This window comes from Topomyia yanbarensis, unplaced genomic scaffold (genome assembly GCF_030247195.1).
Source record: "Topomyia yanbarensis strain Yona2022 unplaced genomic scaffold, ASM3024719v1 HiC_scaffold_28, whole genome shotgun sequence".
Taxonomy (NCBI): Eukaryota; Metazoa; Arthropoda; class Insecta; order Diptera; family Culicidae; genus Topomyia; species Topomyia yanbarensis.
This window is the reverse complement of record NW_026683470.1, coordinates 205,052-227,909: the sequence shown is the minus strand read 5'-3', so window position 1 is coordinate 227,909 and position 22,858 is coordinate 205,052.

Below are 22,858 nucleotides of genomic sequence, written 5' to 3'. Positions count from 1 at the left end.
TATTGTCCAATGCTTATCTGCTAAGTAATGCAATCCGCACATGCGAGTCTAATGGTAGGTGGGTTTGTAAGGCAGGCAGATTAGTTTAAGAAAGTTTGGTTTTTACGCTTCAGGATAGTCATCATTACGTTTTCCTCCCCTAATTATAAACTCTTCGCTTCAGCATACCGGTACGTACCCTTTAGGTATACATAATTATTCATATCAAATGTGGTAGAAGAATCCCCGAGCAAAGTCAAACATCAAAATTACAGCAAATAGACAACATATTTAGATATCAGGTATCAAATTGAAATCTCATTTTGATATCAGCTTAAATTTTTTCAGAAATGACATAATATTTTGATCTCATTTTGATGTGCTTTGCGCTTTTTTTGAAAAAAAAAAAAAAATCGTATCTATTTCTTTGGCAAACATCAAATTAAGCATAAGCATAATAGATCGCCCGTAGTTGCTACTCCGTTATTGACCAGAACCAAATTAGGTTGCAAAATGTTCATTGGAACAACATGCTTGGGAATAACATAATGAGCCACATTGCACAATCTATTCTGATCCCTGCATGCTGATCAATACCGACGCCGGCCACGTCTGAATGCAGATCTTCTGGGAAAGGAAGGAATGTTAGTCCGATACATGTTGCTACTAGAGACCGAGGAATCCTCTGCATCTCCACATGTATCACGGGAAGGGGAGAGTTGTTAGTAAGTGTGCCAATAGCGTTATCATGTAATAATTGCTCTGGGCAGCTGGCTACCGAGAATTTGGGAAATTTATCATTTGTTATATTAATACGATTAACAAAATAAGTAACTTGAACTCCGGATAGTCGGCTAAAAGGAGCACTGCTTATATTTTTAATAATATTCAATCACGCGACGAACTTTTTCGTGGTTTCTATCGTGTCGTTACTGATTTTACACGGTGATCGTTTGAATAAAATGCGGAATCTTATACAGAAGGTTCATCAGACTCTTCCATAGGTGTCGCGGAGTTGGCGATCTGAAAGGGACAGAGTCTAGGGGTCGCTCCAAGCAAGCGATGCGACCCGTAAAGCATAGTTTTCCAGGTAGTAGTTTAGCTAGTCCTCGAGAACACGACCGCTCGAAAAAGAAGATCCCGTTTAATTTTTAGTCCTTTCCAAACTCTGGGCAACCGGCTACCGAGAGTATCCCATGTTTTCCAAACAAAAGCAATCCCAACTCCACACAGCCGACCGTGGGAGTATTGCTCAGAAAAGCCAATCCAATCCGCGCAATGGGCCGGATCTACGATATATCTTTGGGTTGCAAGCCACCGAGGGATAACACGCAATACAGATAAAGAGCTATGACAGCTCGAGATGTTACAAATCAACGAAAGCACCTTCCACATCAGACTGCTTGTGAAACACATGCATACGAACGACTATATCGAACATTGAAAGGAGGATCGCCAACCCGATGCACGGGCCCGTCACCAACAACGGAACTTGCGACCAGATTCATGAAAACAGACGCGGCCAACTCCTAGTTCGTATCGACCCGCGATCATCGATACCAGTCAAATCAAAGTCTCACTGGAGCCGACCTCCGAACAACTATTCATTTTTACGGCATTGTCTTCTCGGCTAGATCCGCTCGCACCCTCTCACTCTGCCATCATCGGCAGAAGGCCGACAGCAGCAGCACCCAGTCGTCGCCGGTCCAACGACCAAAAGTCACCAACAGACCTAGACTCGCTTGGGGGCATGAGATAGAATTGAAAGCTAACCAATAAACATGATAGCAAAACACTTATTCCTCGTGCTGACATAACTGAAGGTAATTGCCAACCGGTCCCCGATCCCTCTCGCGAATTGTCAATTCTCAAACCTTTTACATGATTGAATTGAAGTCAACATTCCACTCAAATAAGGCCATGTGTTTTCCCTAAGCACATTCAATGCTCTGTGGATCAGTTCCCCCGTTGGTAAAACAAACCCTAAACAAACATAGAAATTAGTTTGCCCAGTCCAAAGAAAAGTTGGCCGATCGGCGAATACAGTTCCCCCCTCCCTTCATCATATCAACGAACACCCAAAATTTACATGCGACAAAATATCTGCAATCCCGAATATGAAAGAATCAAAACCTCTATACATTTGCAATAAAATAAGAAACTAAAAAAACAGTTGAATATCCAAGGTGCCTCATTTTCAATAGCACCGCTGATGAAACACCCAATAAAAAATAGGTGACAAGGGACGCGGGCGAAATTGACTGAGCCCCGACCGACTGGTTTGCCACCTATTTTTTGGGAGAAGAATTTTAGGGCGACACCTGGTAGGCGCCAGTCGATGGTGAAACACCAATTATTTGATTATGCCAATTTTTCTTATTGCCGTATTTTTTCACTTTTCGGATCGAATTTTTTTCTCTGAAAACCCCATTTTTCACTATTTTTAGAATGTACACCGTGTTTCTTGATGTTTTCTGTGCATTTTTATTGTCCTTGCATCGGGAATCGTTGGCCCGTAATGCGAGGAAAAGATTTTTTTTTCATTTGTCGGATTTCGATTTTCACAAACCGTCACCACTCGCGTCAATCGAAAATATGCCGAAAAATGCTTTTATAAGCCACTTCACTTTGTGTAATCGTTCAATTGTGCCGTTATTCACACTTTCGATAACCGGGAGGCAGTAAACTGTGCCGAAAATGATGAAAATTAACCGACTCGAAGGGAGCTCTATGAGGGTCAACCGCTCGCGACGAAGTCACACACTCGAATCTATTTCTTTGGCAAACATCAAATTGATTAATTATTTTGTAATCATTGAAATATTTCAATATCTCATTGAGTTTTCAATTTGCTTTCACTTAAAGCATAAATAGTTTTCTGTTTGATGTCATAGGACACTTTTTCTGCTTTAGATTTTGATCTTTTAACCGTTAAAACGACCAAAATGATAACAACCTGAGCAATAATTACCTGCTACATCACAACATCAAGTTTCGTTCTCAATTTATTATCAGCTATCATCCAATTCAGCGCAAAAATCTTTCCTAATGATCGTGTTATAATTGGTCAGAGCCTCCTTGTGCTGGGATCTTGATCCTTTTCCGCTGTATATTTAAGGTCAAAACAAATATGTTTGTGATCCGATAAGAACGGCTCTTCAGACATATGTCACTTACTGAGATTAGAACTGAGATTGGCAGAGCGAATCGTTAAATTTACATCCTCTTCCATATCCAAACACTCTTGCCTGTACATGGAGGTGTTCACATGAGTCAGATTGTGTAATTTGTGAATGGAGGAATATATTGACCAATTTTGGTATGCGAAGGTGGTCAAAAGGCAAGGTAGTATTAGTGAGAGGGGGTTCTGATGGAAGTACGATAAACGGTGGAGGTACTATAAAGGGTGGTGGGAAGCGGGTTGATTAAAGGGGGGAGGTGTACTCCTCCAATAACATCCCCTAGCTACGCCTCTGTTAAAAATTCCAGAAAACCTTTCTTGGTCAATCCTTGCCGGGACCAGTACCAGCCACCTGATACAAATCGTATAGAAAATTTTTGGGCATTATTCAAGTCAAAAATGTATTAATAACTTGGAATAACCTTCACATCGAATTCGAGTAGTTATAAAGAGAACGCCGTAAATCTCACAGAAAGTATGTCTCGAAAATCCCACTCCATAATTAACGCTGTAGGTAGGATTATAGGGGAGACGAGCCCTTATTCATCTCATAAGTAGGGATCTATTTCGATTGTAACTCGGCATACAGTGCTTGTATTGCGTTTAAATAGGTACCAGCATACTTGCTTTGTTCCTAAGAAGCGGCAACATAAAACATCTGAGCTGGAAAATGTAAAATACTCATGTTTGACCGGCACAAAAAGTCGAGTAACTCTTATTCATCCTATCATTTGACCTAATGATTTGAATAGAGATCGCAGACACTGCTCTAACTAATGTATTCAAATGGGTGGGATGAGTACATGCGCTACGATGAATTAAGGCACAGCTACCCTACGTTCTATTCAGATAACAGCCTCAACGATATCGATCAATAACTTTAAAAAACTTTGCAATAAATATCGTCGCGCACGCTCTTACTTGACAGTCTGAATATATGCAATATGAACCAACAAATCCACAAATAGTCAGTGTCATTTTTAGGTTGTTATTGAATTCAATGTTTTTTTGTTAGAATAAGCACACCTTAAATTTTTTCTTCGAAGCCGGTTCTTTCCCTCCAGCCAACGAAACTTCCAGTCCTTTTCAGATTCCCCACGTACTTGTTTGCCCTGGCGGAACCAACAGTGAGAGTTCATGTGCCTAGTAAGGGGACGGCTGTCGATATCGTTAGTGTCTGCTTGGGAAAATCGAATCATTCCCTTGGCAGCAAAAACAACACGAAAGGATTTAAATCGCTCCACCCACCGAACGAATCAAAGAAGATCCCAAAATTCCTTCCATAATCGCCTGCGGCACCGAATGCAGGGTGACACCACCCCCCGACTGTCTGACACGACCAGCTTCTGCAGAAAGAATCTAGCGAACGGAAGAAAAATAGTGAAACACTTGGCGGGACACAGAGCACACAAAATGTCTTTAGATAAATTGATAGAGATAAATTTGTGCTTTTTAGATGCCAACCCCGCCATCCGTTCGTGTATGCCATGTGTGTCTGTCTCAGTGGAGTAGAGATTCGGTTGGACGACAGTAGGCGGCTGCAAGTGAATGAATGTATTGTGTCGGACGGGTAACTTAAGGACGTTATTTATCTATAGGTGTGTAAATCGATCGAATGCAACTATGACAAACTATTCTTTGACCTCATTTGAAATATGAAAAATACTGGTCACTTTTCGAACGGCGAGAAACACATCGTTGACTTTCCGTGCTTCACAGAATCTGATTTGTCGGGTTTTATTGATTGAACATTGAAGTGTGCATGATTTCAAGAATGTTAAAAATTTCTTGAGCTTTCATACATTCAAACTTATTATAATTAACTTTATCTAGTCAAGGCTTGTTCCTGAAGCTTCATCTTGAGACGTGTTGTTTGAAATAAATGCTACTCGCAAACTGCTGAGAAAGTGTTGGAGCTTTTTGTCATTGGAGTATGTGATCGATCACATTCTTTCACAACTATAATTGATTTCTGTGATTTACCAAGTACGTTTCCAGAAAGATTTTGAACAAGGTTTGGTTTGTGTAGCGTTCTTTTCCAACCAGATACTCAGTACGTCTTCCGGATGTCAGTATATTTACTTTTGGGAATAAATCTCTCAAAATGTTACCAGCAGTCGTTCGCTAATGTAACACCAATACCTACACATTGAACGGCAAGTAACCAGTAGACCTCTCCAAATTTTGAAAAAGTTTTGAAATATTCATGGGTCAACTCAGATTTTTGTTCTAAGTGTGAATTTATAAACTTTTGCCAAAAATGACTTAATTTGGACATCATTTAGAGGTGTCTCCAATCAAAAATAGTGTTTTTGCTATGTTTCCATAGGAAGATCACTTACACTCTGATTTAATAGGCCCACATATCATCAAAGGTTGTTCCTTAGACATATCTTAACATGTTTTAACAGGCTCTAAACGTAATAGAAAATTTGTTACCTGAATTTTTGTATAGAAAAGCATATCAAAACCATGGAAAATTAGTAGTATTTTTTCTTGGTTTTGATATTCTTTTTGCCTTTCTCGTATAGAAAGGTTATGCAATCACTTTGAATACCATAAACCTAATCCCAGCCCGGAGGGCGGAGTGTCATATCCCATTCGGCTCAGTTCGTTGAGATCGGAAAAAGTCTGTATGTGTGTGTGTATGTATGTGCGTATGTGTCAAAAATGTCACTCATTTTTCTCAGACATGGCTGGACCTATTTGTCCAAACTTACTCTCAAATGAAAGGTGCAACCTTCCCATCGGTTGCTATTGAATTTTGTATCTATCGGAATTCTGGTTCCGGAATTACGGATTTAAGAGTGCGGCCACAGAGAAATTTCCCATATAAACTATAGGAAAAATTAACGCATATAAGGGGGTGGGCGTAGCGTAGTTGGTAAATCGATTGCCTTGTACGCAGCGCACCTAGGTTCGAGTCCCGACATCGCACATAGGGTTAGAAATTTTTCATAAGAGATTTTTCTAACCCGAAGAGGCGAATGACCTTAAGATTAAAGCCCCTATAATCGAAATAAAAAAGAGAAAAAAACCTGTTTTAATTCACCTAGCGGTGCAATGGTGCCTTTCTCATTGCTCTAAACCAGGCTTCCTTACTGCTCTCGATATTAGCTCATTTTCTCCTTTGCAAACAGTTAAACGCAGTAGGGCTGTTTGCTAGCTCCCACCGAAAGCGAGAGAACACGCTCTCGAAAATCAAGAGATTTTTTTTTTGTGTTCACGCATATCTCTCTACCACGCAGGGGGATGCGAAAGTATTAATTCTCGCCCAATTTAAGAGGGAGTGTTCCTCATCAGATGCTCAGTTACAGAAAGAGCATGTGTGAAAAAATGCCAATAAAATAAGATGGTTTTAGAATGGCGATATTTTATATCAAATGAGTGCTTTATTTAAACTTTGCATATTCAAACCAGCCATTTATATGTACACACTAAGCCAACCCAAAGTTGTTCAGTAAATTCATTTGACGATTTGCACAGTAATATTTAACGGAGATCAGCAATTGATTTAAAAAATTGCGAAAGCGTATTCATTTTTCAGCGCCTTCGGTAGATTTACGAATAATTTGCTGCTAAAATCTGGAATATTTTTAATTGAATTTATTATTACTTTTGCTTTTTTCGGTAAATTATCCACCATTCAGTAAAATATTAACTTGTTCGGCAAAAAGTTAAACATCATCGAATCTCGTCAAAAACATACAAAACACGTACAACAAACCATCTGTTAAATCGCCATTTACGGGGGAAAAACATTAATACGACGTGTTTGCACATTGTGAATACTTCTTAGTATTTCGTAAAACCATGAATTTTCAACAGAACCCAGTGAAAGCAGTAATAGTAAGATTTTTGTGGTTGTCATTATGTTTGAGGTGTATTTATTCCTTGACTAGGGCAATTTTACACATGACGATTTTGGAAAAAGGATTTGACTCGCAAGTATAATAATTAGAAGCCTGATAGTGCAAGGAAGTGTAGATTCAATCGCGAAAAAGTGGAAATAATTAGGCTTTATTGATAATTACTGAAGATTTTTTGATAATGAGAATGTTTTGTGTTCAGAAATTCCGGAGTAAAATTCGTAATCAAATTCTTTAGATTACTTTCGTTAGAATTTTAATTCTCTGTTCAACCTTTAAAAGCTGGTAAATTAATTTCCACTACCAATTCGTCAAATTTAATGATCAAATTACTGAACAAGTCAGCAATCCTCATCTGAAAATTTTCTGAGTATTTTTGACGTTTGAATAAAAACGTAATATTGCGGAGAGTTCGGTAACAGAATTGGTTTACTAAATTAATTACCGAATGGCTTGCTGTTGAAAACCGAAGTAAAATTTTCCAATACTCAATAATTCAAACTAAGTGTGTAATCTATGCACGTTTGGTGGACCAAATTAATAGACATATGAGCATTACACTAATATTAGGACACTTTTTATTAAACGTGTCCTTGAGAATGATTTGAAGACAACGTTGATTTTATTATGGCAAAGATTGGATTAAGGCGGTTGGTAAAATATTGGTGTTTAAACGCAACGAAAACTTAATTCGAGTGCCCTAATTTTCACCCTGCTATTTACGGCAATGAGATGAAGAAAGATGGCAGACGCTGCTTTAAACAAAAGATTCAAATGAGTAGGGTTATAATATAATTAGGATGAAAATAGTCTCAACATCCTATCAGTCTAATAGGCATTTAAGTGGTTACATCACAGTAGAATTTTTAAAATTCGAATTTATATTTATTAGTCCAAAATGTGTTTTAGCATGATAAAAATTATATCCCAAAAAATGGAAGACGAATACGATATATAAATGTTCAAATTATCAATTCATCCGCAACGTCTTCTGTGTAAACCTCAAACCCACTTTTTTGAGTTGGCCGGAAATACATGTCGAACAAATGGCTTTTGATTGTTTTGAAATTTTCACAGCATATTCGAAATTGATTTCTCCAGCAACGTATGTAGGATTTTAATCTCTTATTGCTTATTTTTTGTTAACTTAACAATTTGTTTCGATTTTAATAGTATTTTTGGCGTTTTTTCATTTAATAGTGCACCATTTCGCGAAAAGCAAAAAATCGAGAAAAAATCCTACGTAAGTCGCTTGCCACTGTCATAAGGAATCAAAAAGACTATTTTTTTGGCTCTAGGTTTAAAATTACGGGAGATAGTCTTCAGGCCGTGGACCTCTACCTAAAAAACTCGCATGCTGCACAATTGCCATCTTGTGATGAAATTACTGGAAAAAATACTTTTCTGATCCAATACATATGTTATAAATTCCTTTTAACAACATTTCAACTCATCCCTTTATTGTGCGAAGAAAAAATTCCGAAATATGTCCATTTGTTCGAGCTCTACAGAGGTGTAACCCCTTAATGTTGTTCAGCGATTTTGAACTGGAAGCTGCCAATTCAAACATCTTTACTATTCCCAGAAGGTAAAACATCGATACTTATTATGAAAGCCGAGTTAAATATTCGAACACTGATGTGAAGCGAACTAAATTTGGTTCCCTTGGGGGTAATGAGAAAACTATTTTATTCTCATCTGCCAACTGAGCAATTTATCTCCGTTGCTCCACCAGACTATGATGAGGTTAAAGCAGAGCATCTAGTAAAGGTTTGCTCTGTCACAAGCAAGAGGAATCAGTAATGAGAGCATGTGGTTTCTCTCTGCTCTCCTAGTTACTGGGCAAAAAAGCGCACCAAAATAAAACTCATGTTAAATGCGGGTAAAATATTTCTCTATCTCTTCGTTGCTAAGATGAGTAAAATGAAGCCTGCTCTAAACTATGGCACGAAGGCTGTTTATGTTCCACATAATTGTGGAAATGTCCATTACATTCTTAGTACACTTTGCACTTATACACAATGGCTTGCCAGCCACGAACTTGATGAGCTACGTGTCGACGGTGAAACACTTGAAACAAAAAAATATCATACTTCATTAGCCTAATCAGCATTAGATCAATGTTATCTGCTTGCTAACTCATTTTGTCATGCGGGGGTGGGTGTGTGACTCCCCAGCTTAAGTGGTGGTTCAAAGATGATGGGGTTGAAAGGGAGGGGTATGAGGGCTGGTTGGGGTGGTGGTCTGAGGGGTGATTTAAGGAGATTTTTAAGGGAGGGGAGGGAATAGTAGAGGGGGGTGTAACCCCTCTCCGTAAACCATCAACTACGCCCCTGTTAAAATCCAGAAACCTTATGCGAGTCCAAAAAAAATTGGCATCAAAAATTAAAATTCTATTTTTAATTTTTCCTATAGTTTATATGAGAAATTTCTGTGTGGCCGCACTCTTAAATCCGTAATTCCGGAACCAGAATTCCGATCGATCCAAAATTCAATAGCAGCCGATGGGAAGGTTGCACCTTTCATTTGAGACTAAGTTTGGGCAAATCGGTCCAGCCATCTCTGAGAAAAATGAGTGACATTATTTGACACATACGCACATACATACACACACACACATACACACACAGACTCACACACATACACACACAGACACACACACATACAGACTTTTTCCGATTTCGACGAACTGAGTCGAATGGGATATGACACTCGGCCCTCCGGGCCGGGATTAGGTTGACGTTTTTCAGAGTGATTGCATAACCTTTCTATATGAGAAAGACAAAAACGATTGGGAAGATAGCGCTTCCCAAGTCCGGTACGACAGATTTGTGTACCTAGCGCGCTACGCTTCTATGAATGACGTCATCATCGGCTATTTAACCGTTATGTATCCGACGCGGTACCCGTGTACCTTTTTAGGTTTCAATTCATGAGATTCCTATGTTTTATCCATAGCTGGAAATTGAAACTTTGTGACATCTTAGAACTTCACTAAGTTTTTGGGTTAATAATATTGTTGATATAGTAAAGGGGGAGTTAGGAGGGGCTCCTGAATTTTTTTAGTACGTAAAAGGCCGACGTGGGTACCCGGGTACCCACAGAACTGAAATGTCAATAACTAAGGCAATTTCCAATCGATTTTGATATTTTTGGATGTTTTGGATTCAGAAACTCATCCGCCTTTGGACTTGGTAAAAATGAATCGGGTTACTTCATTCGGTTTCCGGGAATCCGGATTTCCGGAAGCAGGTTCCAGTACTGGGATACTATTTGTGAACTTCAATGGAATACTAGCAATATGGGTATCAAAATTCATGGAATTGCATCAGTAGGCTGTATCTCGTGGTTTTGGAACCATTTGGTGATTTGACCACGGAACGGACATTTCGGAGCAGGTTCCCGTGGGGCCGTGAGTGACCATTCCATTCGAATTCAATTTTTTAAATTGCCATAGGGTCCCGTAACAATAAATACCAGACTTCCGAGACAATTTGAATTTGATACTAATATTGCTAGGACATTAATAAAATTTACAAATCATACCCTAGTACTGGAACATTACTTCGGAAAAACCGGATTACCAAGCACCAGATCCATTCATCGGTTCAATTTTATAAATCAAAAAGTGGACGAGTTCCTGAATCCAAAAAATCTAAAAGTGTCCAAATCGGATAAAGAAAACCATAGTTATGAGCATTTCAATTTGTGGGTACCCGGGTACCCACGTTGGCCTGTGAAAGGTGTTTTTTTGTTGGACACATAACAGTTAAAGAACGGATTTGGCAGGCCAAGCTCAGTTGCCTGTTGAACGGCAGGCGGAGCAGATCACTGTGCTGTCAAACACGCGAGTGAGCTTGTCCGTTCAAATTCTACGCTTGATTTGTACTGTGCTCGTTTCCAGCACACTTTTATGTACAATTATTCGTACACAAAATCGTTTGTGTATGCGAGCTCCATTTGCAAACACGGTTAACATAGTGTCGTTGTAATAGTTGTCTCTTTCGCTCTACCCATTATCATCAGCGTTGATTCATTTTGCTTTGTGCGCTTGGGTTCAATGTTTGAGGCGAATATGTAGGTAGGTATTGTGCGTTTCATTGGAAACGAGTCATTCAATCATTTTGAGGCGACGAATTGAATTGGCGCTTTTGATAATAAATGCTGATAAAAGTCGAAAAATTTGTATTACCTAAGTTTAATGTGTGCTAATTATTTACTTTAGCCAAATTTGTCAATAAAACTGACTGCAAATTGTGCTTCTAAAGTTTCGGGTTTTCGTAAGTTTTATTTACAATAAGGTTTTTACTCAATATTGCACCACCTTTTATTAAAGTTTCGTTCATCCCATTAGAAATACATTGCGGCGAATCGTGCGCCAAATAGCGCTACGAATCTTGCCACGACGAAAAATAATCGTCGCGTCTCCTTTTGAAAAACACAGACAATATGTCTAATTTGTTACTAAATTGATAACGGTTGCATAGAGTTATCCAGTTGGGTTGGTATTGTGCTGCTTTGGTGTTTAAATTGGGAGGAAAACGAAACTTTTACACGGCGAATTGGGAGGCAAACAAACCGCTTCTGGGCCTGAGGGGAGGGCGGTAGTATAAAAATGCGAGATATCAGTGTGCGTATTTTAAACGTCAGATATCTTAATGATAGAAATCTGCGCTTTCGTTGCGCAAAGACAAAAACTTTATTAGCAACAAATTTACGCGGATCGACGGAAGGCACAACGAAAGTTTATTATTTACGTTCGACCAATTCATTGATTTATTTCCACTTCACGTGATTAATTTCCACCCAGCCTATCCTATTTTGATACTACTAATAGGTACATACTATAAAGCCTATTTGTGAATTAATACACTGTCACTTGAAAAACCGTTGCAAAAACGCAAATAAATCCATATATGAAATTATTTTCGATTCTTGTATATTTATAGTTTCGATATATGATTAAGACCACAGTATGCGCTACATTTGTATGCATACTTTAGGAAAGTTACAATACTTTAGGAAAGTTACAATAAAGTTACAATTACTAGAATGCTTGGTCTATTACATGAAATGTATTTATATTGCTAAAATTTTATTTTTCTTCACCGGTTCGAGGTTTTTTAACCACTTACAATCAAAACGTTTTTACAAGCTAATCTTGTGCTATAAAGATTTAGTTCCAGATATCAGTTCGGTCACGGTTTTCTGTCTTCTTTCTTCAGATCTTCTCAAATAAGTTTAATCGGATTCGATCACCTACTACAAATGAAATGACCTGATAACCAAGAAGGTTTGGTTCTATATGTAATATTCGATGTTGATTGGTTGTGATTAAGCTATGCGTAAGAAATATATTTGATTTACTATTACTATAAATGTACTAAGAAAATAAATATTTTACATTAGGTAGTATAGTCCTACGTCTACAGTCTAGGGTTGCCCTTTGTAGTTTTTTACTTCAATAGAATTATTATCTGAGATTTCTTGCCAAGTTTTAGAGTCCACTGATTAACATCTCATGCCTGTAATTCATTTGGATTTTTTTTACTTTTAAAAACATTAAAGCCCATTTTATCAAAAACATGTTTTTAAAATTCCGTACACGATTACTAAGGGATCATCCATAAATGACGTAGCATTATATGGGGGAGGGGGGACTTTTGTATTTTGTGATGATGTGTGACGACAGGGGGGTAGGGGGTCATGTCATGCTACGTAGCTTTTTTAAAAAAATTTAAAAATCACTCAAAAAATGCTACGTCATTTATGGATCATCCCTAAGAAAACTATAAATGCTATGTATACAGATTGAGCTAAAAAATACGGTTGTATGAAGAACAAAATTGGATGGTTCTACCTGAAATTGTCCACTTACTACTATTTTTTTTTCAAAAATCATTATAATTTGAAGTCCGTTTCCGTATTCCGGGGTGACTTTGATAACCTGTATATTCACCCATATTAAATTTTTGATGTAAATGTTTTTCATTTAAATTTTTGTTTAAACTAATTCTGAAAACATACTCATTGCTAAATAGATGTTAATTGGTGTTATACAATGTATTTCAATATACTGTAAAATTCTAGTGAACAGAATTCGTATACTTCGAGTTCAATTTGAGTAAAAGTATCTAAAAATTTATTCAACCGCCAAATTTGTTTTATTTTAGCGGTTTATCAATTAACAAAGAGTTTCATCCATTTTAACATGTTGCAGCACTGAATATTAAAATATTGCGATTTTAAGCTTGAAAAAATTTGAAATAATTGCGAACTAGTTTCACAAAAAACAATTTTTTTTAATATAAGTAAGCTGTTAAAAATAAATGTAGCACATTCGACTCTAAAGAAAAATGAAACCTAGCTTGGAATTTACTATTCTGGCTAAAATCTATGATTTATTAGTTGTTTAGAAAATTGACACTTTACGGTGCTACGCCAAAATAAGTTAAAGTAAAATTTTATATTTTTGTACATTTTGTACTCAAAAATCGAACAATATATTCAAAAAGTATAACAAATCACTACTTTATAAGTAGACTATTATAGCTCAATAAGTAATCTACGAAAAAAGTTTCGAGTGATCAAAGTCACCCCGGTTTACGGTACTTTATTTATTAAATGGTAAAAATACCTAAAATTTCAACTTGCAATCACCACAATAGCCTATCTTTGGCAGAAATGCCTTCCGAATTAGGAAGTACACCTTTTTTTGCTTCAGGTAAAAATTATGGGCTGAATCTTGCACGGAGTTCGAGATTGTTTATAAATCCGTCATTTTTGTTTATTTTCACATATAAAGACTACCTTTTTATGAGTCATTGACGAGGAGACCCTTTTAAATCGGAAGGAAAGTTCTGCCAAAGTGAATAAGCATATTTGTGGTTTTTCAAAAGAGCAACTTAAGTTAGAAACGGGCATAGCGTAGTTGGTAAATCGATTAACCTGTACGTACCCCATCAAGGTTCGATTCCCAACACCACACAGGGTTAGAGATGTTTCTAAAGAGATTTTTCTAACCGGAAAAGAGGCGAATACCATAAGGTTGAAACTTCAATAATCGAAATAAAAAAACTTACGTTAAAGTACCGCAAACTACACAATGTACATACTCTGTGCCTCACTCGGCAAAGAAATGGATACTTATTTTATGTGTTCTAAAGTATGTACATTCTACACTTATCCAGATTCTGTCACCCCTGCCATTGCTGACTTTCGCTTCCGTGGCAGGGATTTCAATGTATTCAAACGAGGGGTGGTGTGGGTGCTATGAATAAAAAATGCTGATTGTTTTTACAGGCCTGCAGGCAGGATAAAAAGAGCTGATGGCAAGGGTCGTTGTTTGGCTAAGCTGTCATTATTTATGCATTCGATTAAAAGTGACTAAATGAAATGCTTGATTATCAGGGTAAATTGGTGAAGTACTGCCTGGGTAGCAGGGCCGATTTTCCGAGGCGATGTTGCACGAGTTATGTTCCTGTGTGACAAATCTGTTAAGTTGAGAACAATCTGTTTTACGTTAATTTCGAGACTCATAATCACCATCAGATGTTTATTTGGGTAGATTTTGTTGGATTGGTTTATGGGTAATCTGACGCAAAACGTTAAATTTTTGGGGAAAGATTAAGAAGGCAAACAAATTGCTTATAGATAAGAGCATTTAATATAGTTAGGAGCTGGATGGACATTTCAATAACAAGAGAAGTTATAGTTTTAATAAGCGCATCACTGCTGAAACTAAATCCAAATAATTTTTAAATGTATATTCGTGGCATGACGACAGACAGAAAAATGAAAAGATGTTGATGTTAATTTCCCCATCTTTTTTATTATTGTCACTCTAAATAAAAGCTTTGTTCAAGGCATTATAATTTAAAATATCGCTTCGCTCAAAGGCAAGTACAGCAATCATTCGTTAACTTGAGTAATCCGTGAGTGAATTTCAATTGCTGACGGGGAAGGGGTCTGGTGTGAACTTCATTATCTTCCTACTGATGATCGATACTGTTTCAAGTACCAATTGAGTGCTGTGCATCATTTCATGCTTTTTAATTTGATGCTTATGTTTTTAATGCTTCTGATTTATTCAAATGTATACCTGTTATTGGAATGATGTTCAACTCTATCGCGGAAGTACAAATCTATTCCACTACAAAAAACAGGAAAACGTAAAAAAACAATTTTTGCAATAAAATAACTTGCCAACCCATTTAAAGTCGTGAATTTTTTAGCATTACATACATACATCATTTGAATTACAATATTAGCGTTAGCCATGCCAGCATACCAGCATGTGGAGTATTGTTTTGCGTTAACTTTTTTCCTTGTTCAACTGCACGTTTGATTTATAAGCAGTCGACGTAGAATGGGTTTCCCATTTCGAAATGTTCTCGTATCATGTAGAATGTTTGAATGCGTGTTGTTTGATTTTGAAATATGAATCCGATATTGCATCGATTGTTTATGAGTCAAATGTACAATTGAGCAAGAAATTGATGACTGGGTAATGTCTGGGACATAACCGGTGTGTTGTGACTACACTTAGAGCTGCCAATTGTCGTTACTTGAAATTATTGACAGTGTAACGAAAAAAATAAAACAATAAGTAAAACAATTAATAAAATTAATGGTCGGTAATCTACCGAGTAAATTAATTTTGCTACGCAACTTACCACAAAAAGCTAAATTTGGGATTTAATTATCATAATATAGCGCATCCAACAAAAAGGAACGAAAATTACATACGCAACTATGTATGCGGGCGACGAAAGCTCATTATCGCTTCTTCTTACTGTACCGTCCGAACGTGCATCCTCATGCTTCTTGTTCGATTACTGAGCGATGAAGCAGGCACAAGAATACATGCGGGTCTTATATTACTTCCCAATATTCGTTTAGGATTCTGAGGTACTCCATATTAATGGCTCCGTTTGAAATAAATTGGGTAAGCACGACAAGCACGATTTCCTAATACACAAAAATCTCGAATTATCCCCCCGATGAATTGCATTTCGGTAGACCACACCCAGTCAAGCTAGCAGTATCTATCGAAACTATTGACTCATCTTATGACTGAAGAATATACAGTCTTCAGTAAAACAATGCTACGTTGCGTTCTAGCTTACTTTGTTACAGTTTGTCATATACCCTACTTCCTAAAAGAGCAATAAAGTTAATGTTCCTTAACAGCCATAGTTGGAACCCGTGTACATTTTTCGCGACCTGTCAAACCACCCGTACATTCACGCTCTGCTGAAAACGTCTCATGTCTCAAACTGGTTAGTTTCCAAGCCTCTATGTTTGGTCTCCTGACATGTCATGGAATCTACATGCGTTATCGGTCTTGAGACTGGTCATGAGGATAATTTACATGTCGCACGCAAGCCGATACCAGTCACAAAGTTTACGAACCTGTACAAAGATAAAAGTTTTGTCTTGGTTTGCTAGTTTGATCTGTATCTTACACACTAAAAAAATCTGGATATTAATGATGACTCAATTAGAAATCTGACGCAATTGCATATGATGCAACTTTAAATGTGATATATTTTTATGTCATAATCGACGCATTCATAATATTTTTTTTAATAAATTCAATATTCCGTCATTGTAAACAAAAACAATTGTCACATGCACTATTTTTCAGTGTAAGAAATAAAATTTGAACTCAATGACTAAGTTTTCAGTGTAAGATGCCATAAAATTACACGTCCCGAATCAAAAACGCATCAAACGAAGTATTATCTCAAAAATTCTTCAAGGTCCGTCGGCTGTGCAAAAATCGTTAAGGTACAATTATATTGAAAGTTCTGCGGATTATCCGCTGAAAACGTCGAGTTTTTTATCAAACATGTTCGGTTACACAAAAAAGAAAAGAAGTTCGACTGCCTTTTCGACCGCTGTGGGATCATCTTTAAATCGTTCAACTCGGTTTTGCAGCATATTCTTGACTTATAATTCCACGAAGCTTCGACCCAGTGGTGGACCCATTGATGAAAATTTGCTTAATTGAATTTTATTTGTGTCTTCCGTTTTCACGATAATAGATAATGGGTCGATTATTTGTTGGTAAGAAGCGCGTGACGAACTGCAGTAAGATAAATTTTATTTTAAGATTGAAAATGAGTTTTACTTCAATTTTACTAGACAAATGTAATTTAACAGCGTTCTTGTAAATTTACATGTCGCACGTAATTTTACTGTTGGTAGGATACATTATTTACCTTGAAAAATCTTCCTGTTCAAAAAACAATGTTCGGCGAAATCGTTCACTTGACAATACAAACAATAAAGCGAAGCAAATATGTCACAAACTCAAAAGTACGCGGATGTACACGCGTCGATGCGACTAGTTTTGTGAGTAGGAATGCAGAAGCGCATGGAAACACAAGTCTAAAAATATTGGGTCGTAATCCATAATAAAGGGCGAACACGAAATTATTGCGACACCAAAAATGTCATGCCAATTTTCTTATAATGTTTAAAATCAAACCAAAATTTTAGGGTAGTTTTATACATATATTTACTTCAAAAATCAAAAGAAAAGTTAATCGATGGAGCCTTGAGTGTAAAATTTTCGCTTGATGCCCTCCATCAAAGTCTTTACAGTGTCATCCGGTACCAGTTTCTCAGTTTTTTTTCCATTTTCTTAACATGTCCTTCTCGTCTTTGACTGTCTTGCTCTTCCGAAGTTCCCGCTTCATCATTTCCCAGTACTGCTCCACCGGGCGCAGCTCCGGACAGTTTGGCGGATTCATGTCCTTTGGAACAAAATGGACAGAATTGACCTCATACCACTCCAGGACACTTTTAGAATAGTGGCATGATGCCAAATCTGGCCAAAATAGCGGAGCTTCGTCGTGCTGCTGCAAGAACGGCAAAAGGCGCTTCTCGAGGCACTCAGATTTGTAGATCTCACCATTTACTGTGCCCTTTGTCACGAAAGGCTCACTCCTCAGTCCGCAAGAGCAGATGGCCTGCCAAATGAGATATTTGGAGGCGAACTTCGACATTTTCTTCTTCTTAAATTTGTCGTCCACATAGAACTTGCTCTTGCCAACGAAAAACTGCAACCCCTTGAATTTGTTTAAAATCGGCTTTTATATACGTTTCGTCGTCCATCGCACAGCAGCCATATTTTGTCAGCATCTTCTCGTAGAGCTTCTGTGCCCGAGTTTTAGCCGTCGATTGTTGCCGCTCATCGTGGTTTGGGAAGTTCTGTACCTTGTATGTATGTATGTAGTCCAGCTCTCTTCTTTGCATTCTGGACGTAGCTCTGCGACATGCCGATTTTTTTTAGCCAAATCACGGCTTGAGACGTTGGGATTTGCCTTAATCATCCGCCTCACCTTTCCCTTCGTCTTTTTGTTCTCCGGTCCCGGTTTTCTTCCAGCTCCTTTGGCGTGGTCCAACGTCAACCGCTCCTGGAATCGATTCAACCCTCTGGAGACGGTTGAATGGTGAATGTTTAACATTTTTCCCAACTACTGGTGCGACAGGTCAGGAAATTCCAGGTGTTTGGAAAGAATTTGTTCTCTCGACTCGCTTTGTTTCACCTCCATTTTCGTTGAATCGAAAAACACGACTTCGAGTTTGACAGCATGTAAACAATACACATCAGTGAGAAAGTGTGCAAAATTTGGTTGATTTTTACCCAATGGTAAAAAAGTTATCCCGTGTTGAATGTGTCGCAATAATTTCGTGTTCGCCCTTTATCTCCCACCAACAATTCGGATATATCAACACATATATGAAGACTATTATTGTACATTTGTTCCGTGGCAAAACTGTCAAAATTTAATTCTTTATGTGCGTTTAAAATGTACAAAACTATTTATTTTCAACTTCTAGTAACACGCAATAACAAACATTTATCAGCGAAAAGTTGTGCATTTTCCATTTTGACGTATTTACTTCGCAATGTGCGTCTAGAAAGTTCAAAACTATTGTTTTTCAACTCCTCGTAACTCACAATAACAAACAACATTTTTCTGTGAAGAGTTGAAATAATTTTCATTTTTACGCATTTATTTCCCAATGTGAGTCTAGAAAGTCAAAAACTATTGATTTGCAATTCCTCGCAACTCGCAATAACAAACAACATTTCTCTGTGAATGGTTTTTTTTTTCATTTTGAGGAATTTACTTCCTAATGTGCGTTTAAAATACTCACATCTATGGATTTTCAAGTAAGTCCTAGTAACTCGCAAAAACAAACAAGTTGAAAATTTTCCGTCAAGTTTTCACTTCCCAATGTGCATTTGAAATGTTCAAAACTACTGATTTTTATCTCCTTGTAATCTACAATAACAAAAGAAAGTTTTCTGTGAGAAGTTGTTTTTCATTTTGACGAATTTTCTTTCCAGCGTGCGTTTAAAATTTCTAAAACTATTGATTTTCATTTCCTCGTAACTTACAATAGAAAATGATAATTTTCTATGAAAAGTTGAGTTTTTTCATTTTGTCGCAATTTTTCCTAGTGTGCGTTTAAAATGTTTAAAACTATTGATTTTCAAGTCCTAGAAACTCGCAATAACAAACAACATTTATCTGTGGAAAGTAATGATTTTTTCGATTTTGACGCATTTACTTCCCAATGTGCGTCTAAAAAAGTCCAAAACTGGTGATTTTCAATTTCTCGTAACTCGCTAAAACATTTAACATGTATCTGCGAAAAGTTGAAAAAATTTACATTTTGGCGCATTTACTTCCAATGTGCGTTTTTTTAAAACTATTGATTTTCATCTCCTGGTAACTCGCAGTAATAAACAATGTTTATCTGCGAAAAGTTGAAAGAATAACATTTATCTCATTTACTATCTTTCCAATTATCCGCCAAAGCACGGTATTAATTATTTTACGCATTTTCGATAACGGTTCTTTATTGACATATCACACAACAAGCAAACTTGTTTTTCTATTTTCGCGACTGTTCGCAAACGAACATACATGTCACAGCTCAGTAAATGTACAGCCGCTTGACAAACCAGTTTTGTTTTGAAACATTCTGTGACATGTCACGGGAAAAATGTATCGTGTCATAGTACACGCGCATGTGTCACATGTTGCAAGAATGCGCAACTTGAACATGTCACGAGCAAACATGCGACCAGTCAACCAGATAATCGGTCATGATCATAACATTTTCCAGCGATGTTAACAGCAGAGGGATGCCATAAGAAACCGGCCGACTGCAAAATCTTCCAAAATGCGATAGTTGTCGAGATATTTGGAATTTTTCCCTAACAAACACAATTAATTCGTGTAATTATGCCCTTTTTGAAAGTTATTCGCGTTACCGATCATAAAATATCAATAATCTAATGTTTATCATTTTAAAGACGTTGAAGAAATTTGCTCAATGTATTTGGATCATAGAGAAGCTTCCAATTAAAAAGTTTTCCTAACAACAATTTTGGACAAATTTTTATGATTCATATTGTTTGCTGTCAAAAATACAATTTTCTTTTTAAATATGAATCTAAACGCCATTTCTAATCAAAATGCTCATAACAACATTTTTCTGAAATGTAGTGGTTCTCGTGATGTTTTATTTTTTTGTTTTAATAACACAATTATTTTATTCTATTACGACCTTTTCAGAAGTTATTCGCGTTTCTTAATCAACAATCGGTTTCCCAAAATGCGCATGAAATTTACTATAAATTTGACATCAAGGCGATATTGTAAACCCTTTGAATTCTATACATTTTTTGAATCCTAAAAAAAGTAACGAAAATCACATTGTGTTCTTTGGATCTAGTGTACGCCGCAGAGCCTAAAATTCTCATACCTATTCAATGAACGACGAAATTCAGAGAATTAATCTTCGTCCTTTCCTTGCCTCTTTCGTCGCTAAATGCATGAAAAGATGAAACAATAAAGGCGATGTCCCCTCCTCTCTCGATTCTACGAAAACGAGTAGCAGCAGCAGCGACTTTCGTTTTCCTATGACAATCCGAAGTTTCAATTTCGTTTGATGCATGCTCAGTAATTTGCGATTCTCATTCATTAATCGAGCACCGACAAATAAATATCATTACTAGTGTATTTTCGTTTCCCCAACAGTAAGCTCAACATCGAAGTTACCAATATCATTCTGAATTTCATAGCGAAAACGAGCGTGCGGAGAGAATAATGAAAACGCCCCAGCAAACCAGTAATCGTATATAAAAGTTTACAATAAATTACAAATAATGACAGACTAAATCAAAATTACAAATAGTGCAAGCAAAAATTATGTTTTGTTGTAAAAAGTTCACATAAAATGCAAATCTGTGATCGAAATACAATTTTGACTTGAAGTTATTTATTAGTCTACTACAACTTAAAACAAAATTGTACATGCGGAAATTTTAAAACATTGTATAGAAATTAATTTGCAATTGGATTAAACTGCAAAATCATTCAAAAAAAATAGTCACTTCCTTATAGCACTTCGCAAAATCTCTGCCAGACTAGTTCAATATTTGAGCAATAAAAAATGGCTTGAGTAAAGAATGTAGGTTTTGATTTGACAGGTATAGAGGTATCATTGGAGGGCCATATTTAGGTTGGATTATGGTATTTTTAGATCGTAATCACAAAGCGATAAAAATGATCAAATATAATCGTTGCTTGACAGTGTATAAATAGGTGAGTACATAACGGCTATGCTGGGAATACGAAGATCTCAGGTTCGAAACTGTGGCAGTAAATCGTAGCAGGTAATTTTAATAATTGATGTTCCAGTAACTCCAAACTCACCCATGAAAAATAACATATCTACCAGTATGGGCGTAACTATGTCTTATAACAGAATTATAGAAATTTCATCCTGATTTTTTATTTTCATGTTATTTTTAAAAAAATACTCCTTGTTAGCACTTTGGGGACCTTAAGCTGCATAAACCTTCATGTGTGATTGTAAAGTTGATCACATATAAACAGATAAGCTAGATGATTGTATAATGCTTCTGATGAGACCAAATTCGTCGTAAATCACATAGTTCTACTATACCGATTTGTTGTGCGTATATGGCCTCCACTTTTGTTCACATAGAAGGGATCTGTGCATTTTATACAATCAATTTATATCGTTTAAGAGTACAGTTAATCAAATTGCAACTTATTAAAGTGAATCAAAATGTTGGCTGGGGCTCTGCTACATGCTTGCTTTGTACTCGCCCGTTGTCTCATTTTAGATTTCGCAAAGTGCTTGTGGTATGGAAAGAAGCGTCGTTCTTTCGTCAGTTTCGCCTGATTTTGGCAAATGAAAAAAACATTTTCCGACTTTGGTACGCAGTTTTCTACTATACGTTGTGATCAATTTCGATCGATGAGAGTCTTTTGCGGTGAGGTTTCTAGTCGTATTGATTATCTAATAACTGATTTTCAAAGTTTGATGAAAATTTCAGCGTTTGTTTATGCATATATGGGATGATTTTCGGTCAAATCTTAGATCCGTACTTTAACAGGAATTGGAATAAAGTGGGCATTGAAAATTAATCTCATGAAATAGGTCAAAATTTTAAAATCTCTAACTCTAGCTCTGATTTAACTTGATAAAATCTAATTATGTTTAGTTATTTTGAAGGGCTATGGATGGGGTTGAATAGAGGATATACTTTTTCGATTTGTAATCGAGACATTAAAAAATATTTATATTTTACCTGTTCCTTTTCTTTTTTATTTCTAATTTATTCCATTTTCAGATTCCTCAGAAAATTCTACTCAAATTTATTATACTACAGTCATGAAATACTAATAAAAATACTTTTGCCCCATTTAGACTAGGGTTCGTCGCGGTGCGGATGTGGGCGATAAATGGATTGTCCGCACTGCAACCG